The 19,643-nt window shown below is 37.8% G+C and overlaps 1 protein-coding gene across 1 annotated transcript in view; it reads left to right on the top strand.

Moving 5' to 3' along the window:
- LOC108965053 overlaps nt 1–19,643 on the top strand; it is a 171,687-nt gene that overhangs the window by 116,263 nt on the left and 35,781 nt on the right. Inside the window, exon 5 of the mRNA XM_018927222.1 lies at nt 1,139–1,176. The gene's annotated coding sequence lies outside the window, so the exon portion shown is untranslated. The remainder of the gene's footprint in view (nt 1–1,138; nt 1,177–19,643) is intronic.

Genomic DNA, 19,643 nt, shown 5'->3' with positions numbered 1-19,643 from the left:
TAAAAATGAGAGCACGGCCACATATCGTCGTCTTAAATGAAAAACAACGTAGCAACAAAAAAATCGCAATTGAGTTTTTTATTGCTTACGATTCACTACAACACATAACATACTTAAAAAAAAAAGTTCAGCTTTCGTTGCCGGACATAACCAATATATAACCATTTTATAACCAAAACTGAAATCTGGTTTCAATATGAGTGGTTTCTATTATATCGATTTTCCTTCGCCTTTAAACTTATAAAAAGTGTTGTTACGTTATTTTACATTTTAGGTGACGATATGTACCTCAGCACAGACATAAGTACCACATAAGTATATATGTACATATATACAACATAAGTTCGTAAGTTCGTAAGTTCGTAAGTACTTAAGTTAGTGTACTTAGTTAAGTGTGAAGTTACCTTGTCTTGTAGGCCTTTAGGTATCTACTATAAGTAAGTAGCTAAGTGCAGAAGCACGTAAGTACGCTCAAAAGTATGTAAGCACTCAAGTTCGTGTTTTGGCCAGTTTATAGCATTAGCCGATGTTGTTAACTGTTTTGCGACGCTTTGTCCGGCTAATTTCATAAATCACAAACCACTTTCGGCTTAATCAGGCTGCGCCGTCGTCACTAATGCATAAATGAAAGTGGTTTAATGTGGCAATTGCCGCCGTTTGTGGCAGCTGTTGCTGTGGCGCGCTGCCTGCCAATAGAAAACGAGTTTGTTTTTACTTTTTCGTGCAGCCGTTTTTCGCCGGTTTCTATTTAATTTTATTTTTCAGTTTATTTCATTTTTTGTTTTTGTTTTTGCCATTTTGGCAGCTGTCATTTATGCGCCTGCAGTGGAAACTTTCGCTATCATTGCTTTTGCATTATCTTGTTTATCTACTTTTGTTTGGGTTTTGTGCTTTTCCACTCTGAATTTGTTATTATCTGTCACGAAACTCATTCATACATGGAAAGTTCATAAACATTTTATTACGGTTTAACGCACTCGCTCGGTTTTTTCAAACTTGTTTATGCTTTAGCGCCGACAAGGCAAACAATTTCAAACTGAGCAGGCGAAAACGACAACCTCTCTATAGATTAAGACATTTCAACTAGTTTTATGTTGATAACAGACATAAAAATAGTCTCTTTTTTTCTATATTGCAGATTCTGCGGAAGAACATCAACTCCTGCCTTTATAAGGGGTAAGTGCCGATCTACTTTGTTAATACTTAGTTTACCAGCATAAAATCTCAAGTCATATTATCTCTTCAAAGTCTTAACACTGGAAGATTTTCATGAGATATAGACTTAAGACAAAAAACATAATATAACCTTAAAGTGTCAAGCTATTTAGGCTACTAGTGTTATTTCAAGTCTATAACTACATGGTGGCGTAATATATACATTTCTGACACAAAAATAGTTGTTGCCTAACCTTACAAGGTATTTCAAAATATGAGCTTCTAACCTCACAAAGGATTTCAAAATATGAACTTTAAATCTCACAAAAAAAATACAAAAATATGTATGAGCCGAATTAGCCTCGTAGATATATATTATGAAGTTCGTGCGGTCGATTCAAAGAGTTTAACTGTCCATGAGAACGTCTTTCTTAATTTACTGAGCAATTGTGATCTATGAACATGAGTGCTTTGCTTTTCCGAAGATTGGAATGAAGTCGAGTTGACAGTCCTTGGCCGGATAAAAATCGTTCCGTTTAAGTAGATCGGACTGTTTAGCCAAATCCCAGATATCAATCTAGTTCTGGATTTTATGCGACCGCTATTCGGCGAATGAAGTATTATACACTTTCTGGTTTCACTTTCGTTTTTATGAATGCAAAAGACTCTGAAAAGGTTTCAACAAGAGATTTCGTCGTTGTAGAATCCTGAAAACATTAGAGTTTTTGTTCAGGTTTTTAGTTATGTGACACTCTGGCTTCCTTAAGTTGGTTCTCAGAAATCTTTCTTCACTAATATGAACTATAAGAAGAGCTAAGGTCACACATACACGCTCATGTTGACTCTACGAACGCATTCCAAAACATTTTGACACACAAAAGACTCCTTACTTTATAGTTTTAGATGGTATTCCAAGACCTTCGAGTTCGACAATGTGACTTCCATTTTTTCCCTTTGGTTTTATGAATGCAAAAGACTATGAAAGATATATTCAACACTTCGTCGCCGTAGAACACTCAAAACATTACAGCTGTTCGGTCAGATTTTAAGTTATATGAGACTTTCGCTTCCTTAAATTTTTTCTAAGAAATATTTTTTCAGTTAAAGGAACATAAAGAAGTGCTAGAGTCACACATACATACTTATGTTGACTAGGCGACCACATTCTTAACCATTTTTGCACAGAAAATACTTACCTTTTTATGGTTTTTAATGGTGTTCCAAGAGCTTCGATTTCAACCTCCTACAATCCCATTCTCTCCTTTGGTTTTATTACTTTAGGGCTTCCCTTACACACTCAAATAGTCTCTACGACCACAATCTAAAGTCAGCCAAAAGTCTAAAAATACTTCTCACTTTAAAGTTTTGGATGGTAAGCAAAGAACTTCAAATTCGACTTCGGACATACCGATTTTGTCCTTCGGTTTTATAAGGTTTACTGCAAACTCGAGGAAAAGAAACACTAAAACCTATACATCCCTATATCTGAAGATATGAGAATGTATCCACCACTACAGAAAAGGCACGGAGACCATCTAAAGAATCTTCCAACTCGTCGAAAATTTTCTGAATTCTACACTAGACATTCTGAGAAGGTAACACATGCCAACTTAACCCTAAAGCCTAGCCAGAGCGTGTAAAACCGTCCAATCCTGCGTAAACCCATTACTTCGCCCTCAAGCCCTACAGATTAGGCCTGAGTAAATTACAGTTTGATTTTGTTTAATTCTTGCACAACTTTCTGGCTTTCCAAAAATTCAAAAACTTTGCACTCGCACACAACCACACACATTCCAGTTATGCTTTATGCAATTAAATCTGCATCAAGCAAAGTTATTGCCTCACTTTAGCTGTGTGCTGGAAGTTTTTGTGCGCAGCTCTTGCGCTTTCTTTGTCGGTGTCATTTATCTTCAACTGTTCTCCAGACTTTTGCTTTTGACATACATTTACAGTTATGCATTAGCACGAAACTTATGCCTTTCTTGCTGGCTTGCTGGTGTCTCATCACTCTTGCATTTTTGTGTCGGAAACAATGTTGCATTTATGCACATGTTTTGCACTTGCTGTTGTTGTCGTGCAAATTTGTGGAAATGCCAACAAGTAAAAGTTCTGTGTAAAATTATTTTATGATTCGTTGTTTGACTTGGTAAACATGTCGGAGCGTGAGTCAGGGCGTCGAAGAGCGAAAGGGAGAGGGTGTTGGCATGAAGTTAGAATAGAATATACATATGTAGAATAAAAATTAGCTGTTGAAAATAGCAATCAAATACTTTTGTAATAACTTTAAGAAAGAAATGATACTGCTACGATGAAGATCAGCTCTGAAACTTCTGCTGGTAACGTTTGATTGGTGGCAGGCTTGTATTTAAAAAAAGGTGTCTACTAACTTCACTGGCACTGACATTTCGTTGTTTTTTTCGCGCTCTCTCTGAGTCCCACTACATAATACCTGCAATTAGTTGAGCTCCACACACTTACCCGTAAATAAAAATTTTTGTAAAACCTCTTGAGAATTTCAGTCACATTTTTTGATATGAAAGATATATTTACTAAATTTTCAACACATAATGCCCGCAATTAGTTGCGTTCATGGCACTTATTGCTATATAAAATTATTTTTAAAAATCAGTTGAGAATTTCAAACTCATGTTTTTAGTTGAAAGAAATATGCAGCGTTTTTTTTTTTTTTCAATGCGCTAAGTCTCTCTACTTTACTCTCTATCCTTTAACTTCCCAGTTTAGTCCCGTATATCAAATCGCCGCGCTCATAATTTATTTCAATATACACTAACGGTATTTCAAAACTTCTTCACCGCCACTAAATCAAAAATAAAAACGCGCTGCTGCAAAGCAACAGCAATAACAAAAACATAAAATAAAAAGCTTGCTGCTCGTGTCAATAAAGTTTGAGCGTGTTATCTACAACGTATAGGCGCAGAAACTTTGGCACTCAGCCGCATGCAACACAAATACAAAATACTGTATAACATGCCACAAATAATAATTTTCCACAGCGTGCATGTATTGGCTGGAGAGCTGCGCACCAGACACGTATGCAGCTAAAGTTGTCCGGCCGCCAGCCGCGCTGAAACCTCGCTCAGCATGTTCTAGCGGCGAGGACGACACACTTTGCTTAGTGGCCCTGCTTCCTCGCTGTGTGTTGCTCTAGCTGGTCAGTAGCTTATGCGCAGTTCACCTATATTTTTCTTTCTATATTTTTTATTTTTATTTACTCCATTTATTTTCGCTTTTTACTCGCTTTCAGTTATTTGTGTCTTTGCTCGCCAGGCAATCCTCTCCGTGTGCCTGCCTTTGCCGCACCCGCTTTACCGCTGGCGTTCAGCTTCTAAGCGCTTGTCGATTGCTAGTTTACCATTGCCAACAATGCCTGCCTTTTTATCTGCTTTCAGACAGCAGCGGTGAGCTGTGCCACATTCTAGTTGCTGCAGTCTTTCTTGCTACTCTTCCTTGGCTTCTTTGCTTACCGAAAGTGGGTTGCTTTCCCAGCTTTGCTCCATTTTTTTTTTGTTGTTTGCTTTACTCTTTGCAATTTTTTTTTTTTGCATTTTTTGCACAATTTTTTTCTATTTATTTTATTTTCGACTCCACGGAAGTTGCTTTTCGACTCTATTGAAAACTTTATACCATTATCCTATTCACATCCTGTCGCTCGTTGGTCTGCATGCAGTTGGAAAGGAACGTCGTGCAAAGCCACCATTGCAATCGCGCTCGCTTCGTTGTGGATACGAGTGTGCTTAGTGGAAAGTGCGAGTTTATTTAAATGCAAAGCAAGCCATGGCAAGCGGCAATTGGCGAGGAAACGGCGGAAATGGCGGTAATGCTAGAAAGTTAAGGCTTTGCGAATTCGAACTGCAATGAAAGCGAAGGTTATTAGATTTAAAGAAAATGCGAAAAACAAGTTCGAAATAAAGTTTAAAAGTTGCCAAAAAGTGGCGTGTTATAATTGAGTGTCCATTTGGACAACTTGCGCACCGAGTGAGGCAATTATTCGGTCTTGAACGTTGCAAAAAGAGTCGTATTGTGACTGTTGATGAAAATCGGAACCATTACAACACAAAAAAGTGCATTTTGATAACCTAGCAACAATCGCGATCCTTCTATGTTAGGTTCCAAAGGGCAAGCTGTACTGTGAGTTTTTAAAGCCGAAAAAGCTTCTAAAACCGCGTGAAAACATTATTAGAAAACGCTGTCAACAACAGCTTATCAAATTGATACGAGCGATTATGGAAAAGCCTCTGGAATTTGCAACTAGACACGAGGCAATAATTGGCGATCAAGGCAGAGTTCCGCCTTAAGTTTTAAGACCGGATTAAAACTATTTGGAAAAAACGCCTTGTAAATTTGACACACCACGCTAATAGCCCAGATCTTACCCTTTCTAACCACCATTTTCTCGGGTCGTTGCATAAAACCCGCAGCGTAATACGGTTCACATCAAAACAGCGTATCAAAAATTGGCTTGATTCATTCTTGGCTGCCACGGCGGAACAGTGCTTTTGAGATGAAATCCGTAAACCCTCGGAAAGATGCGAAAAATGTTACAGTTTCAGTTATTCATATTATGAGCGAGAAAAAACAGGACGCAACTAGTTATACATCAATACTTTCGGCAACTGTCCCGAATTTATAGCAAAAGTTGCTCTACAGCGCCATCTGGCAGTTAGCAAGTGCTGGCATTTCAACGCCTTCCGTTGACCCAGAAATCGCCGTAACTGGTCTCCACAATACTACTCGTACCAACACCGCTGCGTGAAAATCAATTTATTGCGCCACAAACTTGTATGCCAAATTCGCCGGCCAAGAAAGTTCAGAAACATGCACAATTTAAACACACTTGAAAGAATCTTCTGATTTTCCCTTAATACTTTTTTACAACACCGAATTTGTTGTTGCCAATTTAAGCGAGTTGGCGTTTGTGCGAGTTGGCGAAAACTTTGTCGGCCCAGCAATCGAGTCAAGCAGCTGTATTATACACGTCGCAAGTGCCACAGCCAAAGTACTCGAAGGCAACAAACACCACTTGAAACGTAAAACGCTGTGTTGCACTCGGGCAAGTGGCCGCTATGCAGCTGTGTATTTGTTGGGCCAACCGACGAATTATAAAGTATTTAAAATGGCATTTGAAATTGCCAACTTTTTGGACCGTAGCCGCCCACGTCACCCGCCGAAACCAGGCACACTCAGCAAGCCGGCATGCGGGCTCATCACTCGTGCAACCGCAAATTCATGGGCCCTTCCAACTCCACCCACGCAGCAGCGAGACATTGAAAGCAACAGCAACGCCAACAAATCCAAAGCGCACAACTTGCAAAACTTTTTATGCTGTTGTTGACTCGCAAATAATTGTTGCATGGCATTTGTGGCAACATTAAAGGCACTCAACACAAAGTAAAGTGCTCGTACGTCGACACTGCTTGGACTCTGTGCGGGGTTACGTCGAGAAATAGATATGCTGCAGCCGCAGCTGGAAGTTCGGTTGCCACAAATGGCAATGGTGCAACTTTTCGACCAGCACGCAGCACGCTTGACCGCATGCAAAGTGTCTCATTGATGCGCTAACGAACTAGCTATGGTTAGGAGAAGCCAATGTTTTGGAAGTTACGCAAATTTTAAGAGTTTGAGCCGTAAAGGAAAGCTGTGGAAGCGTCAATAACAGTTTCTTAAAGAGACAGACGAAAAAAAAACGATGTAGACGAAAGTATTAAAGGACTTAGGAATGCCTTCAATGCTGTTTTATAAATTTATGGAAGCTTTTCAACTTTCGTCTAGTCCGAACTCTTAGATTCTTACATCTGGCCATAAAAAAGCACCCTTAACTAAATCCCAATAGGATGGCAACGACCATATATTTCCCTGGCCGCGCACACTCGGGCGCTGGGTCTATAGACCTCACGTGAGCTCAGAAAGAGTAGGTTAGCACAAAACACTTTTGGGGTTGTGAAAGCCTCTTGGCCCAGAGAAGAACGTAGAAAGTCCATAGAAGTATCAGTTCTTAACAAGGTTCACATGACCGGAATAACCGGACACTGTTCCTTTGACACACTCTCCACGTAGTGTGGCTACAGACACAGTGTGGCTTTGTCAAAGTTCCAGGGAGGAATATAACTGTCCAGCTTTCGCCAGGCTAAGGTTGAAGCATCTGGTTTTTCCAACAAAATCCGGAGGATTTGCCGGTGCAGATATCAGCCAGCTCAATAAATTTCTGGCTGAAACTGGGAACTTTGTAGCTATACGACGGTCTTTGTGATTCTCACCTCAGAGTTCTGGGCTTCACAACGGGCAGGCGTCTAAAGCAGTCCAAGCGGGATTATTCGTGGCCTCACGAATATCGGCCAATTTACCTAACCTAAAACCAAACGGAGTCAGTTCTTTGCTCTTTACCATAATTAAGCGAACAAGAAAAGCACACACCGGTCACTGCTTTCTCACACGACCCGTCGCGTTTATCCACAACAAGGAAGGCATAAATCAATCTACGAACACTAAAAGTGGACTAACCCACGCGAAGTACGCGCTTAGAACAAGTCTATAAGCTCATGAGAGCCGCACCCACATCACTTCTCCTGGTTGACACTACTGACAGTTGCTTGGCGCTGGCGCGGGTAGGAGCTCACAACGCACCCTCAAACACACCAATGCAAGTTTTTCTAAGATTTAAAACTGTCTCAGTGACATTTTGAAATCGTAGACGCAGATAAAGCGGCGGTAATGGAGACAATGCGCGCTGTGTAAGCAGAACTTCAAATTAAAGTCATTAATCAAAATGAAAAACTTAATCCCGCGAACATACAGCGCGCAACAGTGTGAACAAAAGGCGACAGCGGAGAATGTGAGGCGTGTGGGTGCCGAGTGTAAGCAACAATGAGAGCATATAACATTTCGAAATCAAGTCTAACGGTGAGTAAACTAAATTTTCTACTAAAGAAGAAACCAGAAGCGTTTGAGTGACATCATAAATGGAACTGATAACAAAGGAAGCGAGATTTTAGAGTATAAAAATAATGGAAAAAATATAATGATGAGCTAAAAATCGGAGTAGAAGTAGAAAGTAAAAAAATACAAGAGCAAAGAATTGGTTGCGAACTGTGGACCATAGCTTTGATGGTTTGAAAGAATGCGAGATATGTGCGCAATACGGGAAGAGGACTCCAAATGGAGCCATACCGCATCTTATGTGGTGAATTATTTCAACCGACATTCCATTAGAGGTCCACGGAACCTTACACAATAGCTCTAGTAATTGCTGATTACGCTGACCACGCCAGAGAGCTTGAAGTGCTCTTCTCGGAAGGATAATATTCCACACCGGCATAAAATCCGTGCGAAAATTAAACACAGTGCGTCTATAAAAAAGGTTAAACCAACACAGTATCTTGTTTAAGACACTTTCTACTTACACAAGAGATGCGAGACTGCTTCTCAACCGTTATAAGCAATAAAGAAGAGTTGAGCAAATAAACTTCACTGCGCTTGTGGTTAGAGTGCTATAAAGTAAACTCGAATATTGCAGCGGCCACTTCACCGCCAACGTGCAAATGACTAAAGTGCCGGCAACTCGCACATTATTGCAAAAACAACCAGCAAGCCGGCCATTGAGCCGACATTCTGACAACTGACAACTTACAAGCGAATTCAATTCAATTGCGCACAACGCTCCCAGCACCGAGCCCGCTGCTGCCAAACTGCGAACAACTAGTTAGATAGTTAATAGTGCAACAGCACTAAAACTGCTGTACTTGAACACTAAGCTCGGCCCAGCTTTGGAGAGTGCGGCCTCGCGCTCGTTGCACGTCCGTCCAACATTGACGGTTCGCACACAGCATTTGGTCAGCGCTGTCAATAGTTTAAGTACGAGCATACAATGAGACCACAGGCATACTTCACTCACTCCAACACAGCGGCATACAACTAAGTAAGCAATGCAGTCCAAGTTTATGGACACTTAAGTGGCCCGCTGCCTCGGATAATACACTTGAAAATCGTATCAATAGTCGTGGCGAAGTAGCAATTCAATGCCGTACGAAACCGGCAAAGTGGAAGCGCGCGCAGAGTTTTGCAGGGACGCGGCGCAGGCAGCTAGTGAAGAGCTGCGTCAGTGGTGCAGTTAAAAGGTGAAATTTTCAATGATCTTTTATGTGCCAATTGGATGTGAAAAGTGTGTAAAATAAAAGGAGCAAAGCGTGGACAGAAGACGGAAATGCGCAGCAATCAGTTTTTCTCGAATGACGGGTTTTGCGCGTAATTGAAAGAAGCTCATTGCGTTGGTTAGACAGAATGCCATGGAATGCATGAACAAAGGATAATCGTAAGATGGATAACACAGGAAAATAAAGAATGACGCGAATGCATGCAATGAAAGTGGATAATTTAGAAGCTAAGTGCGAGCTCCAGAGGAAAATTAAACGAACTCAAAGTGCGAACAGAACCGTTTGGGTTTTGTTGGAATCAATTGTTACAGAAGGACGGCGTCAAGAGGTCTATAAAAGCACCAAGTTTAGTGAAGACTGGTAAATGGCGGAAAATTCTGAGTTCGAAACATGAGAAAAATAAACGAAATATTTGTGGAGAAAGAATGCTAAAGTTCTTCGGCAGATATAGAGTCCATATCCGACCCACAGCTCTATTTTGAACATTATTTTGCTCTGACTGTTCGGCAACCTGGATCGAGTTTATGATCGCAGTTCAAATTTGATTCTATAAACTGTCCAGAGTCGCAGCTCGTGTTGAAAGAAGTAGGATGAGGTTTAAGGAAAACGCTTGAAAAGCTGCTTTTAAGCTCAAATTAATATCTTTAATGGGATACGAAAAAGCTTTCACTTAAAGACTTTCTTACCGTCCAGTGGTTGGAAAATTTGGTTGTCGTTGTTGTAGCGCCACAGAACATCCCTAAAGTAATTTAGAGCAATGTTGTCGAGTTAACAGCCCTTGGCTGGATAAAAATCGGGGTTATTCTGGTTATGTCGACCTGACCGTTTGATGAACGGTGGCAAATTTTGTGATGTCTCGCAATTACTGTTTGGAGAAAACTCTGGTCCGGGTGATATTGACAAAGCTAACTTCAGATTAACTTTCGTTTTGACTTCACCGACAAATAACTCGTAAGTTAGCAGTTAAAGTCCGCTTCTAACCAGTTTATACAACAAAAGCCAAGTAAAGTGAGTAAGGCCACTGCTTTCTAGTTTACGAAATTAAACTCGGATGCCTTCAGTATAGAACACATGTAAGGTTTAACCCGTTTTGAAAACTGTTTTACTAAATAATAGCATGCTTCCGTTAGGTTCCTCAAATGGTTGAAAAATTTTTTTAAAGACACCCCTTCGGTTTATTCTTGCCATTTTTCTTGCTTGTAAATGATCTAAAAATATTCTTTGTCATCTTCTGCTTGCTTTAAATTATGAATTATTACCTTAAACCCTGCCGCACATTAATATCACTAAGCTTCCACCAGCAGCCACCATAATCCACCGCCAACACTTTGACTGTGACAAATCTGCTTCGCTCGCTCTCCAGCAGCAGCGCCGACAAAAGCAAAACTAGAATGGCATCAGCTGCCAACGCTATATAGAAGCTAGCTCTGACTGTCTGATGCTTCCTCCGTCATATGCCACATTCAGCGCACACATAAAGCACCGCAACCACAAAAGACAGACAAGTACGAGTGAAATATTAATGAAAGTATACCATAGCGAGGTATTTAACTGTCATTAGGTGGGGGTTTGTCGGGGGGTAAGTTGCAAATACATGGCATGAGGGAGCCGGCGAAAGGGATGATGAGCAAAAAATTAGACAAAATAATTACAAATGCAATTATGTTAAGCATTAAAATTACATGTTGTTGTCCATATGCTGCACGCACAGCGTTGCATGTAATGCAAAGCGTATTTGTGTTGCACGCAGCCGCCACCGACGCCACCGCAGGAGCTTTCCAATCTAATCATTCAGCTAGTCATGCAGTCGCCCACTCTTCCCGGTGCCATTAGTCACACAACCATACACACACACACACTCGCAGCGGGCAAACAACTATTCATGGTTGCTCCGGCAATATTGCTGCTGTCATCGTCATCAGCCACAGTCAGAGTAGACGGAGCACAACGTTCCCTTATTCTTGTATACTTGGATTTGGGTATTTGCGTACACTGGGCGGCATTGCTGGCGGCGCATGTCGAGATTAAACAGAAATTGTCCAACGTCGTTCGGAGATCTTAGATCTGGAAGCGAACTTCGAGTGTGGAGATCAAATAAGTTTGTAGGAGATTTTTTTTTTTGCAAAGCTGAGGCTCAAATATAAAGTATATATGGCGATCGGTGTCTAGTAACAGCGCTTCTTCCTACAATCTGTATAAATTGAGAGTGGACAGTTGCTTTTCTTACTGTTTGACTCTGAATACCGTTCTCCATAACTTTGGGAGCTGCGCTTTCAGCTGCGATAATTCTCACAACCTCTTTTTTATATCTTGAATATATTTCTTCTTCTTTCTTAGCAGATTCGGTGATTTTCAACCTTCGTAGATTCGCATTTTCATGTCAAAAATTCTACTCTCCGTCGATCCTGCGCTCCTTTCGCCGAGTATTCGCCAGCACCACCAGGTACTTAGCCCATTATGCGTTTGCTTTTGCTTTTGCTTCTGCTCTCCCACTTCCACATGCGCTCGCTCCTTCTACGCTTTCTTATGCGCATTTACTTTCTTGTGTGTTGCTTGCAACAAAATGACGTTGATAATAGTTCTTTTGGCTGTAAGTGCCACTACAAGTTGTAGTCGAATGAGCTGCAGTGTGTGGTTGGGCGCTTGTTGCATGGCTTGTGTGGCAGAATGGAAGTTTTTCTTCCACTTGCTGCCTGCCGTGGACACTCACAGCAACGTTGTCGCACGTTCGGCTGTCTTCCGCATTGCAAGCAAGCACTAAAGAGGAAAAATTTTGAAGAAACTTCTTTGCCAGCTGGATGTGTGTGTGTCTGTGCGTTCTTTCTCTATTCATTAGGCGCCTTTTTTGTCGTTTTTTCATGTTCATAGAAATATTTTTTGCCAGTTTCTTTCAGTTGCGACCCAGAATTCCATTCATTGCGTGTGCTTGCAGCTCCATGTTGCTCGCTCCCTCGGTAACTGCCACTTCTTGTTCGTCAATTTCCTTATTCTGCCTTTCACTTAAATTTTTTCTGCCTGGCTTCCAACCCATAGACGACTTTATTGAAATGAGGAAAAAAATTTCAGAAATACATACATATGTGTATTTTCTTTAATTTATTAAAATTATTGTAAATTACTCGTAAGTTAATTTAGCTAAAGTCAAATAAAAATTTACTTAATGTTTTAATTTAATTAATATTTTTTAAATTATATTATTCACTCATTAAAATTAATTTAATTAAATGTATTAAAAAATTATCAAAATTATTTAGTTATATTTAAACTATCAAAATTAAAGAACTAATTATTGGTGATATCAAAATTATTAAAATAGTTATTTTAATTTTTTAAATTAATTATTTAATTTTTTTAAATTAAATTTTAAATTATATATCATAACAATTTTGTTTTTTTAAGTTTTCTAAGTATTTATTCCAAATCCTTTTCTTAATTTTTTCTTAAATTTTATAACAAATTCTCACTGCCCGAAATGGCTCTTCATAGTGCGCTTCGGCTCTGCCAGCTGCTGCATAATCTTTTTTCTTGCCTGCTCCTTCATCTACAACATTTATTCTTAAGGCCAGACATACACATGTACATAATATGTCGAGTAGCCCATATCTATCAGTTCGCCTACCGTCAGACGTCGCCGCATGCTGCACACAAAAGCGCTTTGTCAGCTCTTTTCAAATTATGAAAATATTTATTTATAAGCGCATAAATATAAACGCCGTTCTGTGCTGTGCTGTGCTATGCGTGTCAGTCTGTCAGTGGCTGTGTGTCACCCTCGCAGAGAACTGCACACAATTGCATTGAAAAGTTTTAACGATTTTTGGCATTTCACAATTGTTGGCAGTTTGCGAAAAAAACGATGAAAAAGATAAATAAATTTAAAATTTTTTGTCGCTTAAACGAAAAGTACTGGCAACGCCGCATAAAGGATGTGGCACTTGTGAAGTGAAATTAAAGCAAGCCGTCAGCAATTTTTAAATAAGCTCTTGATGAAAAGAATAAGTTTCGGAATGTTGAAGGTAAGAAGGGGTTGTAAGGAGGGAGTTTGTGAAAGGAAGTGAAAAAGACTATAAAAAAGCATATTTCGATGATTGAGAGCACTTTAGGAATACGCAACACCAACAAATCTCCCATTATATGAAGATCTATAAAAAGTTCATTTGAGCCTTATGTGAGCTTAATTTAAATTCAACTCACACACCAACAAGTGTTATTGTTTGTTTTTTTTTTTTTTTTTTTTTTTTTTTTTTTTTTTTTTTTTTTTTTTTTTTTTGAAAGAAAACTACTTCAAAATGATATTAAAGGCTTTTACGGAAAATTGAGAAGCTTTAAACGGCTTGGAACTTACGTTTAACAATACAGCTTTCACAAATATTAAAAGCTTTCAGTTAACACTAAGAATCTCTTAAAAGCTTGGAAGCTATTTTTAACAAAAGAGCTTTCACTTTACACTAAAAAATTCTTATAAGCTTGGAACCTACGTTTAACAACAGAGCTTTTCATTTCTGATCACTTTAATCGGTTTTGCCGAGAGCCAGTCCAATGAGACGAAAATATTAATATACCTCGACTATTGTGCTGGACTCTACGGAATTCCAAAAAGAGCCAGACTTAGCAGTACCGCTTTAAAAAGTTTAATTCAAATTTTAGAATAAATGAAAAATATTACAATCCATGAGAACGGGTTAGAATACTAGAAGTTTTTATCAACAGGGCCCAGTAAAGATTGCATTTTCCATTCTATATCTTGCTTCTTCTGTCTGCATTTCGACTTTAGAAATAGTGCTTTACTCTCTCTCTTAATTCTCTCCCGTTTTTGCGTCAATTTTCTGCCTTTGTGGCATAAACTCGCCTCTTCTTTCACTTTGGTGCTCTCACTTTTCTCTCCTCTTTAATGTATTCACTAGCAACAGTCCATGTACTCACCTTACCTTGGTAATGACGTAATTTGTCTGGCATCAGCGCCAAAATACGCTATCAGCAATTCAATTATAAGCATGGAATATTTCACTCTTGCTCGCGTTGATGATGAAAACGATGATCATGACGCAACTCAACGCGATTTTTTACCGAAACAAAATCATGACACAACTCGGACTGTTTTTCAAGCGCAGCCCACTTTCACTGTCACTTTGCCGCCGCCAACTGTTCTAAAGCGATATTGGGGAAAAAACCGAAACCGTTAGAATGTCAACAACGCTATCAAATTAATTCCAGCATTTTCACGTCCATTTTTTCGTCAACTTATTATGCAGACTGCTGCAGCGCCGACAACAGACTGTGACAAACAGACGACATCTCGAGCGCGAGGCTGGAAGGAGCACAGTGAAGTGGACGCGGACTAGGGATGCACTTGATTTGTTTGAATTACTCGGCGTCTGCATTTCGTGGTGGGGTAGGGCGTATTTCATGTCTGCTCGGACGACAAGCGCCTGTCGCTGCTCGCTCTATCTATCAGCTTGTCTGTCTGTCTGTTTTCACTTGTGTAACTGACAGCTGGACAGCCAACGCGCCAATACTCTCCGCGCGCTCACAGCAAAGTCCAAGTCCATGTTATGCGCATTTAAATTAAAAGTAAATATGACGACAGTGGAGAGCCGAAAAAATGCCAGAGACCACCTTACTTACCAGACGACAAAAGCTGACAACCTCCACTACCAGCATGCAAACAGCAGTGTTGCATAACCACACAGCGTTGCATGCCGGTTGAGTGGTGGTGTACACGTCGGCAGCGTTTGGTGGGCGCTCATAAAAAGGGTCTAAGCAGCTTGCAACTTTTCGACAAACAGCAAACGCAGCGTTGTCACCCGCACAAGTCCGTTTGTGCCGCATCTCTCGTTCCCTTCTGCATTTTCCCTCTCACTCTCTTTTCATGCTGGTTTGCATTTAGTTTTTTTCGGGTAGCGCGGCCTTCTTGCTAGCGCGTCCTGCCACGAGCAGACCACTACCTAACCTGGAACTGCATTTATACGCGTTCTCTCTTGTGTCTGTGTCTATATGTGTGCGTGGATCTAATTTACTTATGGTAATGAAATAAAAACTCAATTGTGTTGAGCAAAAAATAAAGCGGGTCAGCAGGACTTAGCAGCGCGTTCGAAAAAGTCAGCGACAGCAATAACAAAGTATTCGCACGAAGCTTTTCCTTAACTTTCCTATTCATCTAACAGTTTTTATTGCACCGTTATAACGCATAGTTAACAGTGGCGAAAGTGGAAATGTCTTTCCACAGGCTAATCCGTTTAGCGAGTGAGCGAGGCGATTGCTCTGCAGAGAAACGGACTAACGATGGGTATTAGAACCGACGATGAAAAAATAAATTATTTATTGAACCTTATTTTTCGAGAAGCTGGAACTAAAAGATAAAAATGCTCACAAAATCTTTTATTTCTGGCATGAAAAGGTCTTTTCTACGTTTCGGTAAGGTGGCCCCGTTTAGTCTATATTGTAGACTATTAAAATAGTTTTACAGAAGAAAATCGAGGGAACCGAGTCCATTATTCGGGGAGCTTTGATGCAATTTTTATATCTTTGCGATAATATCTTCGATTCAGCATCGAACCTGGTCCTTTTATTCAAAATGATCACCTCAAGTTAGTACGGGACTGATATCTCGGTGCTTTCATCGAGCTTAAGCTCGGTAAGGCATGTGTCTTCAGTAACTCAAGCAGTGATTCGCTCCGAATGTACCGAAAAACTTTTATAATCATTTCTTAAACATTTATAAATCTTAAAACAGATTGTCGAAAAAAAGCATTCTTATTCTTGATAGCAGGGAAAGCTCCCTGAATATTACATTGAGGACTGATGGACAAAAGTATTTCTTTCGTAGATGCTCGGTTACAAGTACCAAAGGGACAGGTAGCTGTTGTAGACACGACTTACATGAATTACAAGGTTATTCGCTTATTCTAGGTACAGAGTTGCCACAGCTTGTATCATTTAAGAAACTTAAAGTTTAGAGTTGCCATATTTTTCTTTTCTTAGCTTTTATCGCTTTATTATTTTCGGAAATTTTTTTTTTTATTTCTTCTAACATGGTCACCCTGACCACTTTATCGACTTTCATCTTTTTTTTTTGTTTTGTTTTTTTTATTATTTATATTATATAACATCGCGAGGCCGACCCCTTGACTTTCATCGCAGAGGTCCTTTTTATCAAAAAATTCTCCATTTTGCACAACATGGCAACCCTGGCCTTTTATTTAATTGCATTCTAGTTTATATTTACAAATTCTGTGCCGATTTTACATGCAAAATTAGCATTTTATTGTATTTACCAAGCAAATTTTGCCCTTTGTCTCGGTTTGTAAACACAGTCTGGTCAAAAAGTTGTGCACACGTCAGCAGGCTTGCATTTTGCTGTATTTGCACACAGCGTGTGTGCGCTTCTACATTATTGTCCGTTTTTCTGACATTTTGGCACCGGCTTTTGTCGCAGCCTTTCTGCTAACTGTTGTCACAGCACACACACGCTTGCAACTTCAAATGTGTGTCCATTGTTTACCAAATGCATTCCTGGTTTTTATTTGTGTATGCATAAATAAAACTGTGGTGAATATAACAGCACGTTTTGCTACGCTTTTATATTCATAACTGTTCATTCATTTTCTCTGCTCTTAGTATTTCTATTTTTCGGCTTTGATTTTTGTTTTTGTTCTGGTTACTTGCAATAAATTTCGAAATTGCAAATTTGCTTTGCACAACCGCATCTTTATAGCAGACTTCTGCTTTGGACAATAAGTAAGCTGGCGTCTAGTCATAAATTTGCTGAAATTTCCAGCTAAAAATTCATTCATCGCTTTTTTCGTTCCCAGCTGCTTTGTGCAAGAACATTCGCCATCTGATTTTGTATTAATGCTATTTTTAGTGAACAAGACATGCGATTTTAGCACTAATATTTTATTGGAATTTCTTATTTATTATTTTCTGTTATGTATTATTGGCTTCGAAACCAATTTTAAGACGCTTTTAATATGTTCCAGAATTAAATTTTAAATTTTTCTAGAAACATAAACATTTTTCTAATTATAAAATTTTCAAAAAAGTAAAAAAAAAAATTTAATAAAGATAAGATTATTAGATTTTAATGTGTTTAAATAAATTAAACTTTTTAAAAAAATTTGTTTTAATGTATTTAGATTTCTTGAATTTTTTATTAAAAAAAATAATGCATTTTTATAAAGAAAAATTTTTTCAAACTTTTTTTAAAATTTTATATGTACATTAAAAATAAATAATTTTGTTTTCTAGAAAAATTCTTGAAAATTTTTAACATGTTGAAATATTCAAGAAAATATAGAAAGAAAAATTTTGATTTCAAACCGATTTCAAAAATTTTTTTTAATCTTATAAAAGTTTTAAATAAGTTTTGAATTCTTTGTTTTATTACAATTGCAAAGAGTTTTAAACAAAATTTTCAAGTTTTATTTCTAAAAAAATTGTTAACTTTTTGCTTTACAAAACCGAATAAAAAATGTTTAAGAAAATCAGAAAATAAATTGTTTGATCTTGAAAAATGCTTGAAAAAACTTTGAATTTTTTTATATTTAAGAGTTTTGAGTTTACTTATTTTATAAAAGTTTCAAAAAAAGATTGGAAAATATTTAATTTTTTCCTGTTTCTTAATTTTTCTAGTTAAAAAGTGGTTTTACTCGGAAAACATATATGAAAATACCTACTTCTAAAATCCTAATTCTTTATATTAAAAATGTTAAAATAAATTGCAAGAGAGCTGGTCTAAATTTCCCGATTGTCCACAATAACAAATAAAGTAAAAATTAAAAAAAAGGCTCAAAACATGCACCTTTTTTTTGCAAACAATTTCAATATTTTTTTTTTGTCAAAAAATTTTCCATACTTTTTTTTCAAAAAATTTCAAGACTTTTTTTCAAACAATTTCAATATTTTTTTTTTCAAAAAATTTCAAGACTTTTTTTCAAACAGTTTCAATATTTTTTTTTTCAAAAAATTTAAAGACTTTTTTTCAAACAGTTTCAATACTTTTTTTCAAAGAATTTTCAAATATTTCTTTGAAAATTTTGTACAAATTTTTGTTTAAAGTTTACTTTTAACTGCAGCTGCGTTTCGGGCTCCTCATTTTTCAATTAAATTTTTTATTAATTAGTATTTTTATTTTATATTTTATACCACAAAAACACAAACAAATATTTCTCAGTTTTCTCACGTTGCATAAAGATTTTTATATTACATCAGCCGCTTGCCTGCCTCAGAAAGCAATTCACTTTAATATAAAAGCAGAAATTTGATATAGAAAAAATAAAAAAAAAAAAATAAATAAATAGAAAACATTTCACTTTCGCTTTGACCAGTATTTCCGGCGTCACGACACACAAAGCAGAGATCAAATTGGCAAAAAAGGAGATGGAAAGCAATACCAAAATTGTATATGAAAAAATTGCAGAAAAATGTGAAATGCCAGCAAAAAATTAAAAACAAAAATGCATAACCCCGGCAGAGGTCACAAGCGATTTGCCCCGTATAGCCAGCAAACAAATAGCATTCACTATTTTGTGGCATGAAAAAGTAAAAAATTTAAACAAAAGTTAAAAAAAAATTGATAAATCAATAAAAGCAAAGTGGGGGAGAAAAAAAATTAAAATTCATGGCAGTTTTAAATTATGCCATTTTCCGCCTTTGTTTTCTTCAATATGTATATTTCTCTACATATGTATATTAATTTGTGTGCATTTGTGTGAGCAAAACGCTCGATTTCATTAGTTTTTATTGGTTATAGCGACTCATTGCCTTTTCGCTTCTTTTTTTTGTGGCGTCTTTTATGTGCTTTTTTGTGCCATCGATGGCAGTTTTGGGCATTTCGCACACACACAATCACACACGCTTGCAACAATGCGCCAATAAAGCAACAAAAACTCATTTTTAACTGCCTTCACTTTGCGGCCGTGTTACGGTACTTTATTACAGACGAAATCGACGCTGCAGTCTGCTGCTGTGCTGCTGTTACATTTTCATTATTTGCTTATTCTTTTTTTCGTTTTTTCGGCAATAATGCTAGCCAAATATGCGCACACGGTTTGATGTGTACAAATAGTTCATACGTGGATTTTATGGTCAACTCAAAAATTATATAAACAAACATTAATAAATAAAAAAACTGGAAAATATGTAAACATCTTGTGTTTAATTTTAGAATATTTTCCAAAATGTTTATATTATTTATCTTAATAAAATGTTTATTAAAATTTTTCAAAAATAGATAAAATCGTTTCAATGCCAACCCTATCTCCCCCACTTTGCTTTTTCTTATTTCTTTTTTTTACGAAGGTTTTTTATTTTATCTTTATTTTT

This window comes from Bactrocera latifrons, unplaced genomic scaffold (genome assembly GCF_001853355.1).
Source record: "Bactrocera latifrons isolate USDA-ARS-PBARC rearing strain unplaced genomic scaffold, ASM185335v1 scaffold_133, whole genome shotgun sequence".
Lineage (NCBI taxonomy): Eukaryota > Metazoa > Arthropoda > Insecta > Diptera > Tephritidae > Bactrocera > Bactrocera latifrons.
Note: the sequence above shows the minus strand (reverse complement) of the source record. Positions and strands in the feature narration are given on the sequence as shown.